The sequence below is a fragment of the Anastrepha ludens genome, chromosome 3 (genome assembly GCF_028408465.1).
Source record: "Anastrepha ludens isolate Willacy chromosome 3, idAnaLude1.1, whole genome shotgun sequence".
In the NCBI taxonomy this organism is placed as follows: domain Eukaryota; kingdom Metazoa; phylum Arthropoda; class Insecta; order Diptera; family Tephritidae; genus Anastrepha; species Anastrepha ludens.
This window is the reverse complement of record NC_071499.1, coordinates 38,940,601-38,956,549: the sequence shown is the minus strand read 5'-3', so window position 1 is coordinate 38,956,549 and position 15,949 is coordinate 38,940,601.

Genomic DNA, 15,949 nt, shown 5'->3' with positions numbered 1-15,949 from the left:
ATTTTAAGGCAAGATTTGCGGCATAGTCAGCATGATGATTGCCGAGTATGCCCGAATGTCCGGCAATTAACAATTGTTGCATGTGATATATTGGGCCTACATCCATTCGAACGTTTCTTGCAGCACTGAACACTGATTGGCTATATGTGCATATAAAAACCTTTTGTTTAATCTTTACAAGATTTAATGCTGAAATTATGCCCTGTAATTCAGGGTAGTAGTCCGTGAGAAAGGGTTTGTAACAGCAAATGCGATGCCATTGACTTGCTTGGTGCCATCAGTGAAAAATAGATTCCAACCACTTCGTTTCAGAGGGTAATTATAATATAATTATCGTTAATGAACCTTGATTGGCAGCCACTATTTTCGAATAGTTTTGTGATTTGCGTGACTACTATTCGGCAGTTTAAAAGCCACTGGACATGAAACATTAAACGAAAAAAATTTCTTTTACTAAAAGCGGTCGCCTCGCGGCAGACTTTGGCATTTCTGCAATGATACTTTTATAAAACTCATCAGAGGCAGATTAAGAGCAAGAGGCACGCCATACATTGGAGTAGAAGTTTGGGCGAAACAGAAGATATATGATCCAATTACAATGGAACCTCTACATACGGACCAAAGTCTAATAACTAAGTTTTAGACTGGATTTTTAGAGCAAAACCCAATTCGATAACCGAAAATTCGAATGACCGAACGCGGACGCTTGCTTTCTTATTTTTACGTTTTCATCATCTGGGTAGCAGGCAAGCAAAATATTAGTTTGGGGAAAAGAAATCCATTATTTTATTGGTAGATAGCTGTTGTGATCGATATCTCAAAAAGTATCGATGAAATAATTTAAAGTTTATGCTTCTTGTCAAGGTGACATTTCATACTAAAAAAAGTGCGTGTAGTACACATAACAGAAGAGAAACTTTCAAGGCGGGCAAAGAAAGAGGGGGAGACCCGAGAGAGAATGAGAGAGAGAGAGAGAGAGAGAGAGAGAAAGAATATATATCTAAATAAATTCACAACATTTGCAGAAAATACAAATAGACAAAATTTACAAAAAACGGAGAAGGTGTAGGTAAAGGCCGGACACAAACCGTGGCAACAACGCGCACCACTCCGAGCGTTTATCACCCTCACAAACGTAGCGATTCCAGGACCGCAGCAACGGCACAGATTACGTCAAGGCAATACCAATCCGGAATGGACCGCACTTTATAGTACGCATAAGCACTAGCCAGGAAACGGAAATAAGCGCCAAAAGTAGGCACCAAAAAAAAACGCCAAAAAAATTGGAAACAAAAAACGCCCCAAACAGTAGGCACCAAGGAAATATGACGCCAAAAAGTAGGCACCAAAAATATATTTCCTACAAGTTTGCGCCAACAAACAAGCGCCAAAATGTAGGCAGTGTTATTTCTCACTAGAAATTAGCAACCACAAGAAAAAGCTCAGGAAAAATAGCCTAAAGTGTATCTAAAATATATATATCTCTCTCCTTTTCCTCTACGTTATATCTTTTTTCTCTCTAGCGGAACAAAAATACCCAAAACGTTGCATGGCCTTGAAATTTTACTCTCCATTCTCACTACAACAGCAAATTGCATGCAATTTTGGTTTCGTCATTAAGTTCAGACATTTTTGATGTTAAAAAAATGTGGATAAAATCACAGAAATAATCGAAGTTGACCGGCATCAGTAGTCGTAGCATCGCCCAGGAGCTAAATATTTACCATAAAACTGTTTTAAACCATTTGCACAAATATTTTACGCAAACATAATGAATTTATTTTACCTCAAAAATATATTGCTTGCCAAAAATGTCAACAAAAAAAAACAATAAAAACCTCTAATAAGCAGACACGAGACTCTTATTCGTAGGCATCGAAGAATTAACTATTCTTGCATAAAAAGAATACTAAAATTGAATGATAAACCAATAAATTGTGAAAACTTGTCAATAAGTCCTAGTCGAGCAAAACTTCCTTTGATGTGACATCTGGTCAAATATGTACATATAAATGTACTCGATTTTGTAGGGGAAACTGCGAGTTTTGCACTACTTGCATGGTAGCATTTCAACGCCCCACTAAGTTTATAAACTGATAAGGAATTAATTATTCTAGGAATTTTCTGTAGCAATAATAAGAAATCGTACCGATTAAAGAGGCAGAGAAATTTCAGTGCACTAAAACGGAAAACAAGCCACCACATTAGTTCAAAGAGGTTAGACATGGTTTCCACATTCAAGCATAGGTACATACCATATGGGTACTCGTATAAATTTACATGAACGCATTGTGCGATTTGAGCCGTTAATAAATTGAATGCCAGGTGCTTAATTAAGAAATCAATTTGAGTCACAATTTCTGCCCGAATGTAAATGTTTATGTAAGATAGGTAAGTTTTAGGAACGAAGCTGTTTGAGCCGATTTCTGTTTATAATAAGTGAACCTATGCATGGACCTGTAGTTTTTGAATCATTAATTCACATTCTTCAAAATAATTTCATATATTTTATCGTTTTCACATTGCTGGTGCGATAGGTCTACGAATGCTTGCTTATCAAGTCATATAACGGAAATTTAAAAATTCCAGCAAAATAGATTACCGAAATGTGTTTCGCCTGAGACGCATTTCCTACCTTGTTAATAACAGTGACTAAAATTAACTTAACGGTGGTATTACGATTTAATGCGCACTTATGATTTACCACACTGAGTGTGTATACATACAAACATACGTTCAATCCCGTTTGTGTTGCGCCTAACGAGGAGAAGTGGGCGTTGGCATTGCGATCGTTGCAGGTGTTGGTCGTTTGTCTCAGACAAATATACCTTAGTATACGAGGTGCGGCTATTAACTAATGAGACAGACTTAGTAAAATATTTCATTTTGATGTTGTAGTTTATTATTTATTAATACGACGGTTGCCTTTTATATTTTCGACCCAATAAAGAAAACACAGTGAAATATTAACGAAAATGGTTTTATTGTGTTTCAAAATATTCTCTCGGAAGTCAATACATTTTTCCATTCGCTTGAACCAATTTTCAACGCCCTTCTGCCACTTAGAAGTGGATATCTCTAACACGAGCTGTTCAAAAGCTTCAACAGCTTCTTCAGGCGTTGAAAAACGTTGACCGTGCATTTTATTTTTGATGTTTTTTCCCCTTATTCACTCCTCTCGGGAGCATAGGGCCTCGACGAGACTCAGTCTTGCGTTGATTTCGCTAATCTGTGTTTTGATTTCTGACAGAGTAGGTGATTAGACGGTGACAGCTGCGCATGTCATAGAGAATGTGAAGATCCCGATACCCCAATCGTTGACGACGGAATTGTCGTTCCGTTACCCGACCATGACGAGGTGAGAATAGCGATAACGCGGCTAAAGAACAACAAAGCCGCGGGCGCCGACGGACTGCCGGCTGAGCTATTCAAACATGGCGGCGAGGAGCTGGTAAGGTGCATGCATCAGCTCCTATGCAAAATATGGTCGGATGAAAGCATGCCTGCCGATTGGAATTTAAGTATGCTCTGCCCAATCCATAAGAAGGGCGATCCTGCAATTTGTGCCAATTACCGCGGGATTAGTCTTCTAAATATCGCCTATAAGGTTCTAGCGAGCGTATTGTGTGAAAGGCTGAAGCCCACCGTCAACCAGCTGATTGGACCTTATCAGTGTGGCTTCAGACCTGGAAAGTCTACCATCGACCAAATATTCACAATACGCCAAATCTTGGAAAAGACCCATGAAAGGAGAATCGACACACACCATCTTTTCGTCGACTTCAAAGCTGCATTCGACAGTACGGAAAGGAGTTACCTGTATGCCGCTATGTCTGAATTTGGTATCCCCGCAAAACTAATACGGCTATGTAAGATGACGTTGCTCAACACCAGCAGCGCCGTCAGAATTGGGAAGGACCTCTCCGAGCCGTTTGATACCAAACGAGGTTTCAGACAGGGTGACTCGCTGTCGTGTGACTTCTTTAACCTCATGTTGGAGAGCATCGTACGAGCCGCAGAACTTAATCGCTCAGGCACAATATTTTATAAGAGCGTGCAATTGTTGGCGTATGCCGATGATATTGATATCATCGGCCTTAACAACCGCGCTGTTAGTTCTGCCTTCTCCAAACTGGATAAAGAGGCAAAGCGAATGGGTTTGGTGGTGAACGAGGACAAAACGAAGTACCTCCTGTCTTCAAACAAACAGTCGGCGCACTCGCGTATCGGCACCCACGTCACTGTAGACAGTTATAATTTCGAGGTTGTAAAAGACTTCGTTTATTTAGGAACCAGCATTAACACCGATAACAATGTCAGCCTTGAAATCCAACGTAGAATCTCTCTTGCCAACAAGTGCTACTTTGGACTAAGTAGGCAACTGAGCAGTAAAGTCCTCTCTCGACGAACAAAACTAACACTCTACAAGACTCTCATCATGCCCGTCTTACCTTATGGCGCAGAAGCTTGGACGATGACAACATCCGATGAAGCGACGCTTGGAGTGTTCGAGAGAAAGATTCTGCGTAAGGTTTTTGGACCTTTGCACGTTGGTAACGGCGAATATCGCAGGCGATGGAACGATGAGCTGTATGAGCTTTACGACGACATAGACATAGCGCAGCGAATAAAGATCCAGCGGCTTCGTTGGCTGGGTCATGTCGTCCGAATGGATTCAAACGCTCCGGCTTTGAAAGTATTCGATGCGGTACCAGCTGGTGGTAGCAGAGGAAGAGGAAGGCCTCCTCTGCGTTGGAAAGATCAGGTGGAGAAGGACTTGGCTTCACTTGGTGTGTCCAATTGGCGCCGGTTAGCACGAGAGAGAAACGACTGGCGCGCTTTGTTAAGCTCGGCCAAAATCGCGTAAGCGGTTATCGCGCCAATTAAGAAGAAGAAGGTGATTAGACTGCCGCTACCAGTCCTAAGTAGTGGGAATGCCCACTTGTCGTTGCTTAGGAACAACACCTTCTTACTGCTTGGAGCGCCATCTGTGTCTCACATTTTTCTGGCAGAAGGACCGCACAGATGGTTGAGGACTTCGCTAAATTTCGCGCTATTACCGCGGTCGCCTGCTTCCTCTTGCTGACGCCACTGATGTGTTGCCATGTGTTTTTCTTTCTTTTTTTTTTGCTTGTTTTAGCAGCCACAATGCAAATAAAGCGCAGACTATTGTGCGGGAGTAAGGATGGAAAGTATAAGTTTTTGGAGTTGAAACAGGGAACAGGTAAATTTTGAAAATTGCGAGGACCGTGCTTTACGTGGGATTCGAACCCACAACATCTGGGATGGCAGGCTCACTTTCGCTAGACTACCGAGATGATGTACGAGAACAAAATTAGATTATATATGTATATATATATATATATAATAGGACTATGAATAAGTTCGTGCGGTTTTTTTTCGAAATTTTAAACTTTATTGACGTAAAATGGATACAAATTTAATATTCAAAATATTGTCCATCGCTTACTACTACTTTTTCCCATCTTTCTGGCAATTCACGGATTCCCTTTGTGAAAAATTCGGTCGGTTTTGCCGCAATCCACGAATCGATCCATTTTTTGACTTCATCGTAATTACGGAAGTGCTGGTCAGCCAGGCCATGTTGCATCGATCGGAAGAGATAGTAATCGGATGGCGCAAGGTCTGGACTATACGGCGGGTGGGGTAGGACATCCCATTTGAGCGTTTCTAAGTATGTTTTGACCACTTGTGCAACACTTGTGCAACATGACAATGCAAAATAACTTTGTCGTGTCTATCGGCGTATTGCGGCCGTTTTTCTCGCAGTGCTCGGCTCAAACGCATCAATTGTCGTCGGTAGACATCCCCCGTAATCGTTTCATTCGGTTTCAGTAGCTCATAATACACAACACCCAGCTGGTCCCACCAGATACACAGCATAACCTTCAGGCCATGAATATTCTGCGCCGACGTCGATGTTGAAGCATGGCCAGGGTATCCATACGTTGCCCGACGTTTTGGATTGTCGTAATGGACCCACTTTTCATCGCCAGTCACAATTCGATGCAAAAAACCCTTTCTTTTGTGCCGTTGAAGCAGTTGTTCGCATGCCATAAAACGGCGTTCAACGTCTCTTGGCTTCAATTCATACGGCACCCAATGGCCTACCTTTCGGATCATTCCCATGGCTTTTAAACGTTTGGAAATGGTTGATTGATCAACTCCCAAAGTTTTTGCAACCTCTTCTTGCGTTTGAGCCGGATCTTGATCGAGCAATTCCTCCAATTCGGTATCCATGAACTTTGGCGGCGCACCCTCGCGTTCTTCGTCTTCCAAGCCAAAATCACCACTTTTAAAGCGTGCAAACCACTTCTGGCACGTTCGCTCAGATAGAGCATGCTCACCATAAACTTCCACCAAGATACGATGACTTTCGGCTGCTTTTTTCTTCATATTAAAATAATGAAGAAGAATTCCCCGCAAAAACACATTATTTGGCACGAAATTCGACATTTTCAAGTGTGGTAAAAATATTGTTGTTTACGCTTCAAATAAAAAACTTATACTGACGTTTGTGCCTTACGACAGTAGCTCTCCAATGAATGTTTGGAAATGTGGATCGATGGAATAATAATCAAGTTACGCCATCTGTTGTAAAACCGCACGAACTTATAAATAGACCTATTATATATATATATAATTGGCGCGTACACACTTTTTGGATGTTTGGCCGAGCTCCTCCTCCTATTTGTGGTGTGCGCCTTGATGTTGTTCCACAAATGGAGGGGCCTTCAGTTTCAAGCCGCCTCCGAACGGCAGATATTTTTATGAGGAGCTTTTTCATGGCAGAAATACACTCGGAGCTTTGCCATTGCCTGCCGAGGGGCGACCGCTATTAGAAAAATGTTTTTATTAATTTTGGTTTCACCGAGATTCGAACCAACGCTCTCTCTGTGAATTCCGAATGGTAATCACGCACCAACCCATTCGGCTACGGCAGCCGATTACAAAAATAAATTATTAAGTGCCAAATCAGGGCTTTGAGACGGATAACCTATTAATTGCATCTTTTGTGTGTTGAAAAACTCTCTAGTGTCAATCGATACTTTAGAGCTCGCATTGTCTTTGTGAAGGATGACTCGTCTTCGACGGTTGGGTTTCCTTAATTCTCCGAAAATGTCTGTCAAAGAAATGGTTGCGTGCTACTCATTCACAGAATTTACTGTTTCAAGTTTCTCTAGTGCTACAATTGAGACAAACCAAATTTTCTGAAAAAAGAGACGATCATTTACTTTTAAGTGCTTCTTCCGCACACACCTTTTGTTGGGTTAAGCTCGTCTTGGAACACGAATACTGTCAATTTCTGTTTTGTTTTAGGTTCACATGTATAGATCAAAGATTCTTCAACTGTAATGATGTCATAGACGTGTTTGACCCACCGAGTTCAACGTGAGTTTCTTTAATATTTTTTTAAGTTTCACTAATCTCCAAGGATGCCTCTATTTCGCGATATGTCACATGACGATCTTGCGTTATCGATTGACGAACAGCATCGATTATTTCAGGCAGAACAGCCGTTTTTGGATGGCCTTTACGAAAATCATCTTGCAAGGATCGATGGAGCTCGTTGTACCACCGTTTCAGAGTGTCCAAATGTGGTACTTCAGCGCCAAGACGCAAAGTACTCTTAAGTTGAGCCGTGCACTCCTGTCTCGATAATCCACGTGGAGAATCGTAATTCATCATCGCTCGAAAATGTTCACAAGTTCATTCCTCCTTTTGGGCGAGATGAGTTTTCAACTAACTGAAAAAAGAACATATAAAGCTCGTAAGTGAAAACGTTATATGTAAGTTTATGCTACGAAAAATCCAAAATTTTCGATAAATATATCATCACACGTAGTGTTGCAAAGGCGCAAAATATTAAAGGCAATCGTCAAATAATTAAATCCTCTGGAAAAAATGGATGTTTCAACAAAATTATTTATACTTTGATTAACTCTGTACCTTGCACTGCTAATATTTTGTTGGAAACGCCTTACTACGTCTTGATCTTTCGCAAAGAAAACATAGAAAATAGTTTAGCCTATCGCATGAAATTTACATTTCCTTATAAGAAACGACCTCGACACAAATACATATTTTGATTTAGTCCATCAGATCATTCCCATCAGGGGAGTAAATAAGTAAGTTTTGTACTTATTTATAATTTTACCTTCACGTATCAAAGCTTTTTTACCAAAATACGCTTCTCGGGGTGTTTTCCATGACCCACTTAGCACTACAAAAAGTAAAACATGAAAATCCGAAGCCAACATACCGTTATTCACTCATTGTTGCTTGCAAATACTGGTGTTTGTAAACGCATTTGCAAAAATAAATATTTTAGAATAGTAAAACTACAATCGTAGATAAAATGCTTTTCGGGGAGCTGCTCTTACTTGGCTCGCAATTGCATATACTATACATACAGCATATATGTATATATACGGTGTGTTCAAAAAGTATCGCGATTTATGTGTTTTTTCAAAAATTATTTATTCATTAATACCTATTTTGTCCCCTTCAAAGTAGTCCCCATGAGATATTATGCACTTGTGCCAACGTTTTTTCCAATCTTCGAAGCACTTCAAAAAATCATTTTTTTTTTATCTTTTTCAGCTCCTCCTTCGAAGCCGTCTTTATCTCGTCAATCGTAGCGTAGCGTCGTCCTTTCATGGGCCTCTTCAGTTTCGAGAACACAAAAAAGTCGCAGGGGGCCAGACGCACAGTGCGGCCGATTCCCGAAAAGCTGGCCAAAACTTAAAAAAATAAGTAATTGATTCAAAATTTCTTACTCGGGGGTTGTCGGGGTCGCTGATTACGAATTTGATCTTAAAATTTTGAAAATCCACCCCCTTCCACCCCTATTGGCCACCCCCTCACGTGAAATAGCGTATATTCTAGAACATAATCAAGATACATGTAAATTTATATGTTTTCGGGGTCGCTGATTAGCAAGTGGTAGCAGCTGAATCTTGTTTTATTCAGTAACCATTACTTTTTTGAGTAACCTTTAACAGGTTTCAAAGCAGCATATGACGGCGTTGTATTACTATACAGTTTGAAAACTCAAATTTTATTAAAAAAATTGCAAAAAATGTATCTACGTATTGCTGCAGCTAAAAATTTTGTGTCGAGGTATTGATATGTACTAAAGATTTCTCGTATTTTACTAACCTTCCGAAGATGATTCCATTTGGTTTTGTTCAATTTACTCCATTACAAAATCTTTCAAATGTGTACAACTTTCACTATTCACCGACAGTAATACGATGCTCAAACGAAGGCCACGTTGCGACTGAAAATACAGAGGATACTTAGGGTACAGGACGTTGCTATGAACGGTTTTCCCTACTCAAGGCATTACTGTAGCCAACCCAAAGACAAAAAAAAACTCTATCTAGAAACTTTTTTTTCGACTTTTGGCCAGCTTTTTGGGAATCGGCCGCACTGTGAGACGTGGGGAATACGGTGGCTGTGGCATCATTAGTGTGTTGTTTTTAGCCAAAAAGTCGCGCACAAGCAACGATGTGCAAGCAGGGGCGTTATGGTGATGCAAGAGCCAATTTTTGTTCTTCCAACGGCAGAATTGTGGCGGATTGCTTCGCGCAAATTGCGCATAACTTGCAGGTAATATTCCTTATTGACCGTTTTACCCTGTGGCAAGAACTCATGATACACAACGCCCCTAATCATTGGAAAAAATCGAATGGCACAAGCCAATCGATATGTCTAGGTCCTCAGCAACATTTCTAACGGTGATTCGACGATTGGCCAATACCATTTTCTTCACTTCATCAATTTTTTCGTCTGTTGTTGAAGTGCTTGGGCGTCCGGCACGCTTTTCGTCGTTCACATCTTCTCGGCCTTCTGAGAACATTTTGTACCACCGATAAACGTTGCTTTGGTCCAAAGCAGCTTCTCCGTATGACCGCGCACTTAATTTCGTTTTTCACCTAAAATTTGATACAGGTTCTTTTTGAATAGGTAAAAATCGAAGACGAGCCGAAACACGTGCAAGCAAAGAAACTGTCAACAATTAACTGAACATTCAAATTGGCTGAACTCGTCGGCATGAGTGAGAGACATGAGTACCCACATATCACCACAAAAAAATCGAAATTCGAATATACATAGGTAACCTGCGAAAATTCAAAATTCGCGATATTTTTTGAACACACCTCGTATACTTACATCTGAGGGTAATATAATATTATATATTTAAACTTGCACTTTTACAGCAAACTGATTTGCATACAAGCTGCATGTGGTTGAGTACCGTCACTAAGTCAAATATAAAATCAGACGCGTGGGCGTACACTACCTATTGAGAGCCTAACACTTAATAGGTACTCAAAATGCTTAGTTTCATTAAGCACATAACCACAGTTTTTGTGTCATATGACTTTCGGACACGCGGTGAGTATATTTGAGAATGGTGAGGTCAGTTAATTTCACGGTAGAGAGAATTCAGAAGTTGGCGACATCCGCAAACCGTTATCCCGCTATCAGTGAATTTGACAGAATCAGCTATTGGGCTGACGAAATAATAGGTAATTTATTTTCATTTTATGGTTGTAGTGTTTTTCATTTTTATTGCTTTACGAATTTATCGTTTTACACCGTACTCTTTCTTGTGTATCCAACTGCTACGTCAAAGCCTGAAATACTCTCACGGATGTCGCAACCTTATAATCTGTCATTCTTGAGTTAATTTAAATTTTAAGCTAACCTATTGTAATTTTTTATTTATATGAACTCTATGAGTGTGGGTGGAGCAACCTCCTGGTGTCAAAGTGCAACTAGCCTATTGCCCGAGACTCTCCCAGATATAGACGTGATAGTTTACCCGACTAGTTAAAGTTTTAAAGCTGCACTGGACTAGTCTAGTACGCAGTTTTAATACTTGGCGGTCTAACAGGTTGGGGAAATAACTACAGAGCATCACTGGATATGCAAAGTGGATATACAGTTGGACTGCTACACTCAGTCCAGACAAAGAGAGCCATAGACGTAGCAGAAAGAGTATATGTATCTATCACCTGCAAGGATGGTAGATTTCAAGATTTGCTGATAACTATGGTAGGAGTACTTCGGCTGCCACGTCTCTTCGGATATGTTTAATATGTTTTTTAACAAAATTTTTCTGGTGTTCTTGTCTAGGTCTGCTACATAGACCGCCTCTAAAAATATGTAGTTTAACCATGTATCATATGATATAAGCTAATAGTAGCATCACAATTTTTGCTCCTTACTTTCCGCCATCTAATAGGTTTTACAGCATTAGTTTACAGTGAAGAGATAAGTCTACATCTGCCGTTCGGGGACGATTTACATGGTCTAAATGAATGTCATAAGAGCGTTTTAAATCATGGACCACAATGTCATTCAGCATATCGATGCAGGGCTTTTTCTGTAAGGCGGATAGAAATATGCGTAAGAATTGAAACACCAAAGTTCTATTGGCTTCTCCTTGGTGCCTTATTGCCAGCCTCTCCGTGGAGACTTTGCTCATTATAATAAATATACAATCATCATCATAAACTTGGTTCTGCAATTTCGCTACAAGATTTGCAAAGTCTGACTAAAAGATCATGTGCAAATTACTGAATTAAGTCAGAGCAAAGCAATGTGATTAAGATAACAAATATACGAGAGTTATATAGAAAATATACATACATACATGTATGTATACTGAAGATAAACGAATCAATTGAAACTAAGCAGGCTATAATAGCACTGATATGAAATGGTAAAAAGTCATATATTTTTGGCTTGACCATCAGTTGATTGAACCAGCAAGCCTTCCAGCACTTCTTGACAAGTCACCTCTTTCAAGGTTAGCTTGTCAGGAGAGAATTAACAAGCGTTCAAAAACTATAGAGGGATTAACAAGTTAGTGGAAGGGATAACAAGTAAAGTGCACTCCCCATCTGTCGCGACCTGTAGTTGCGTGTCATATGCCGGTCCTGTCCACACAATGTCTGTCGTCTGCTATACCCGCTTACACCACCGTTTCCGCCAAGACCTTGGCTTATTTAACGCGCGTGGCTGTTTATATATGTATGTATGTCATTTAATATTCCAGCTAATAGTGCTGGGTGTATACATATGTATGTACATGCATGCATTACTCGTGGCGCGTAAGCAATGTGATTGGCGCAAAACGTAGGTGTGGCACAAAACTACACGTAAAACAGACGAATTCCGAGGTATAGTCAGCAGACAGAATACAACGCGCGAACGGCTTGGTTGAGCAGGAAGGGTTTGCCAAACGGTCGAAGAGATATGAAAGAGACCATGAGGTTGTTGATTCGTCGCGTAAAGGTAAATGAAGACGAGTTTTTGTGGGATGAGTATAAGAAAATACTCGTGAATATGTACGCATTAAACATATGTACGAGTCATGTGAATATATCTACATATATGTATATATATAGAAAGCAATGTCCGTCTCCCTTTCTGTTATCAATTGAAATGTGAACATCAAATTTCATCAGCCACTTTTGAAGACAAACAAGTTCATTTTTGGATAAGGTGACATTTTGCATAACGTTTTAGTACTTAGCAGCTAAGTTTAAAACGCAATTGATGCATTCTACCGACTCATCATTATTCCTTGTCACTTTTTCATTCTACTTACTCATGTATGTATGTATCTATACGATTTCACTCATTCACATTCTTCCACTCGTCCCCTTAGGAAGCGCATTGCAAAATGCCCTTGAGTTTGTCCTTTTCGCCCACATCCCAAAACCACTCAACATACATACAGTTTCCTCTTATATTGAGGTGATATTCTTTTTCAGTTTTGACTGGTTTTTATTCTTTCTTGGTTTGGGTCATCGAAAGCACAAGACGACTACGTGAATGGTGGAGAAATTTCTAAAATATAACGAAATTCGTAAACTGGCACAGAACTGGAATGTGGCTAGTTCTTTTTCAAACGACGAAGAGGTCATGTGAGAGATAAACATAAACATTTTGTTCTCTGCAAAGAAGAGAAATAAACCGTGCACCCGAAAAATCAAAGGTAGAAGGAGAGCAGATAGAAGCAAGACGTCTGCAAAAGCACACGAAAGCTTTGTCATTGGACCAAACAAAAAATAACTATGACGAAGGTCGGAAACAGCTGGTATAACAGTAAAGAAGGCTTGTCCGTACAATGGAACAAAAATCAATGCTGCAAACAGTAGCAACAAAAATACTATGTACAAAAACAATGAAGGACGCCGCAATAAGAGATGCGAGAGCAGTCGCGTACATTGAGTGGGCGCCCCTATTGGATATACAAACATATGTACATACATATGTATATTGGAAGCAACACCAGAACGTTGCAAACTGCCGGGCCTGGAATGAATGTGAACATGTCAATGAATGACTACTGCACCAGCGCGTGACTCTTTCCTGACCTAGTGACGACAGAAACGAGGGCGGGGTCCTAACACCCAGAAGCGTTGATATACTCAACTAAGGTGGCTAACGGATAGTATGACGCGTTGGTTGCCTTGGCGCGTGTTGATTTTATAGTTTTGAAAAACATACATACAGAAAACAAAGAGGCTATACATTAATTTAACATACATACATACACACATATATATACATACATATGCATTTATCAAAATATTTACGTGCATTCGATTGTGAATATGTGTGGGTAAATTTGGATACAGGGAAGAACTAATAAAAAATTTAGGAAATATATTAAGCATGAAAAGTCTTAAGTTGAAGCTTCAACGATAGCAGAAAATAATGAAAGTTGGACGAGTAATACAGAATGTACAGTTGCACATACTAAAGTGCATGCACATACACACGTAGCCAAAATTATATGTAGATACTGATTCACAAAATAATATTTGTTTATACGAAAAGAAAAAGTTGTATTCTGTTTATTACGATAACTCAGTCTTAAAGCCCACTTACCAAAGTTTTGTCCTCCCACCTGTGCGTCCTGGGTTGGACATAAATACATATTCGGTAGATATCTAAAGCAATTTCTCTTACACAGAGAGTAGGGCATATTTGAAAAGCCCATTTCGCTAAGAACTTGAGCCTTTCTTGCGTACACGCCAAAGGCTGTGCTGCTTTCACACATATGATACTTTAGCGTACGCTATGAAGCCGGCGCTTCGTAGTCTTGTGATATGCCAATACAGGGTCCGGCACTCGAAGTGTAACCAATTAAAAAGGACATCAATTTAGTTTGGAAAATTACTTTTATTCAATTTAAAGTAAAAAATATGTGAAAGTAATACAAAATTAAGAATCAATTTACTTTTGTTCGATATGACCAACTTTTGCCTTGACTATGCCCTTGAAATGGTCCAGAAACAAATCGCAAATGCCCGAATGTGACTTGCACGCATTTTGGCCCACTCGTGGACAATGGCTTTTTTCAGCGCCTAGAGACTGGTGAATATTTTAATTCGGACTTTGCTTTACAAAATGGTCCAAAAAGAATAATATATCGGATTCGCGTCTGGTGAATTTCAGAGCCGTTGTGTAGACATTCTGAAGTTCGAAACGTTGTTTTTTAGCCATTCTCGGTTCACTCGAGCTTTGTGAGACGGTGCCGAGTCCTGTTGAAACGTCCATGGTCTGCCACCGAAATGTTTGTTTGCCCACAGCTTTAAAGCAACCTCCAGAATACGTTCCTGATAATATTTTGCATTTACGTTGACGTCAGGCTCGATGAAAACGATTTGATTGCCTGTGGCGGATGCTGCCTCCTGGTGGCCAGTAGATGACTAAAATTCTCGTATAAACGGTCGCTCAAATAAACCCTATCGTTTTGGCAGTTTACAAATTGCTCAATTTGAAAAATTTTCTCGTCAGAAAACACAATGTTCGGAAATAGACCGCTTCCGGTCAAGCGAAGCAACTCCTTCGCTTGCTCAAGTCTGACTTGCTGCTGCTTTGGTGTGAAATCATGCGCCTTTTGGATCTTGTAAGCCTTGACTTTGAGATCACTTTTCAGTATACGGCGGATGCTGGGGTCAGATTTTTCAGTTCTTTCGCCATTTGATTGGCACTTCGTCGAGGATTTCGCTCAAGTCACTTCATCACTTTTTGAACCATTTCACATGACGTTGCAGTCTTATGATGACCACCTACCATGCTACCAGTATCATTGTAACGAGTAATGGTGCGATAAACAATCGCTGATGGTGATTTTCCAGTCAGATATAACGCAATCACACTATTACGTTTGAAATCCATTACAGCTTTTCTTTTTTCGCGTTTATTCTCGGCAAAATGCTTCCGCGCGCTTGTAAACAATACTCTAGATTGTCCTTTAGCCAATTAACAGACAGCAGAAGCCTGTGCATCAGCTACGCGAAAGGTCTGAAGTTGTCCACACTAGATAGTACACTTTCAAGTTTGACCCTTGGAAGCACACAATCTTCAGAATATCGTTCTCCGGCACTTCTGCGAACAAAATTTTCTGTTTTTGTGACCGCTTCCAAACGACATTCGTCGCTGAAGATGATCTGTAAGAAGAAAAACAAAACCACAAAAAAGTGTGAATACAGACGCCTTAGATATTGTAACGGTTCTTGCTATGTCTACATAGCTCAGGTTCTTGGCTTTCAAAAGAACTGCAATTTGTTGCTTTTGTCCCGATGTCAAATCCGACTTTCGGCCGATTTTCTAAAAAAACTGGTAAAATTGAAAAAAAGGATAATCCACGTGACAAATTCAAAAGATATCTATATTTTGTACTTACTGTTGTTATATATTAGATATATTCACTATTCAATTCTTTCACTTTTCAGAAGATCTCAATTAGTTTTTTTATGCTCTTCACACAAGATCGAATTAATTTGCACTGGCACTTGCACACTTAACTTTTCACTTGTAAGCAAATAAACTGATCCTTTTCTAATCGTAGCTGGCCAATTGACCGGAGATTCTTAAAAACATCTAAGAACAG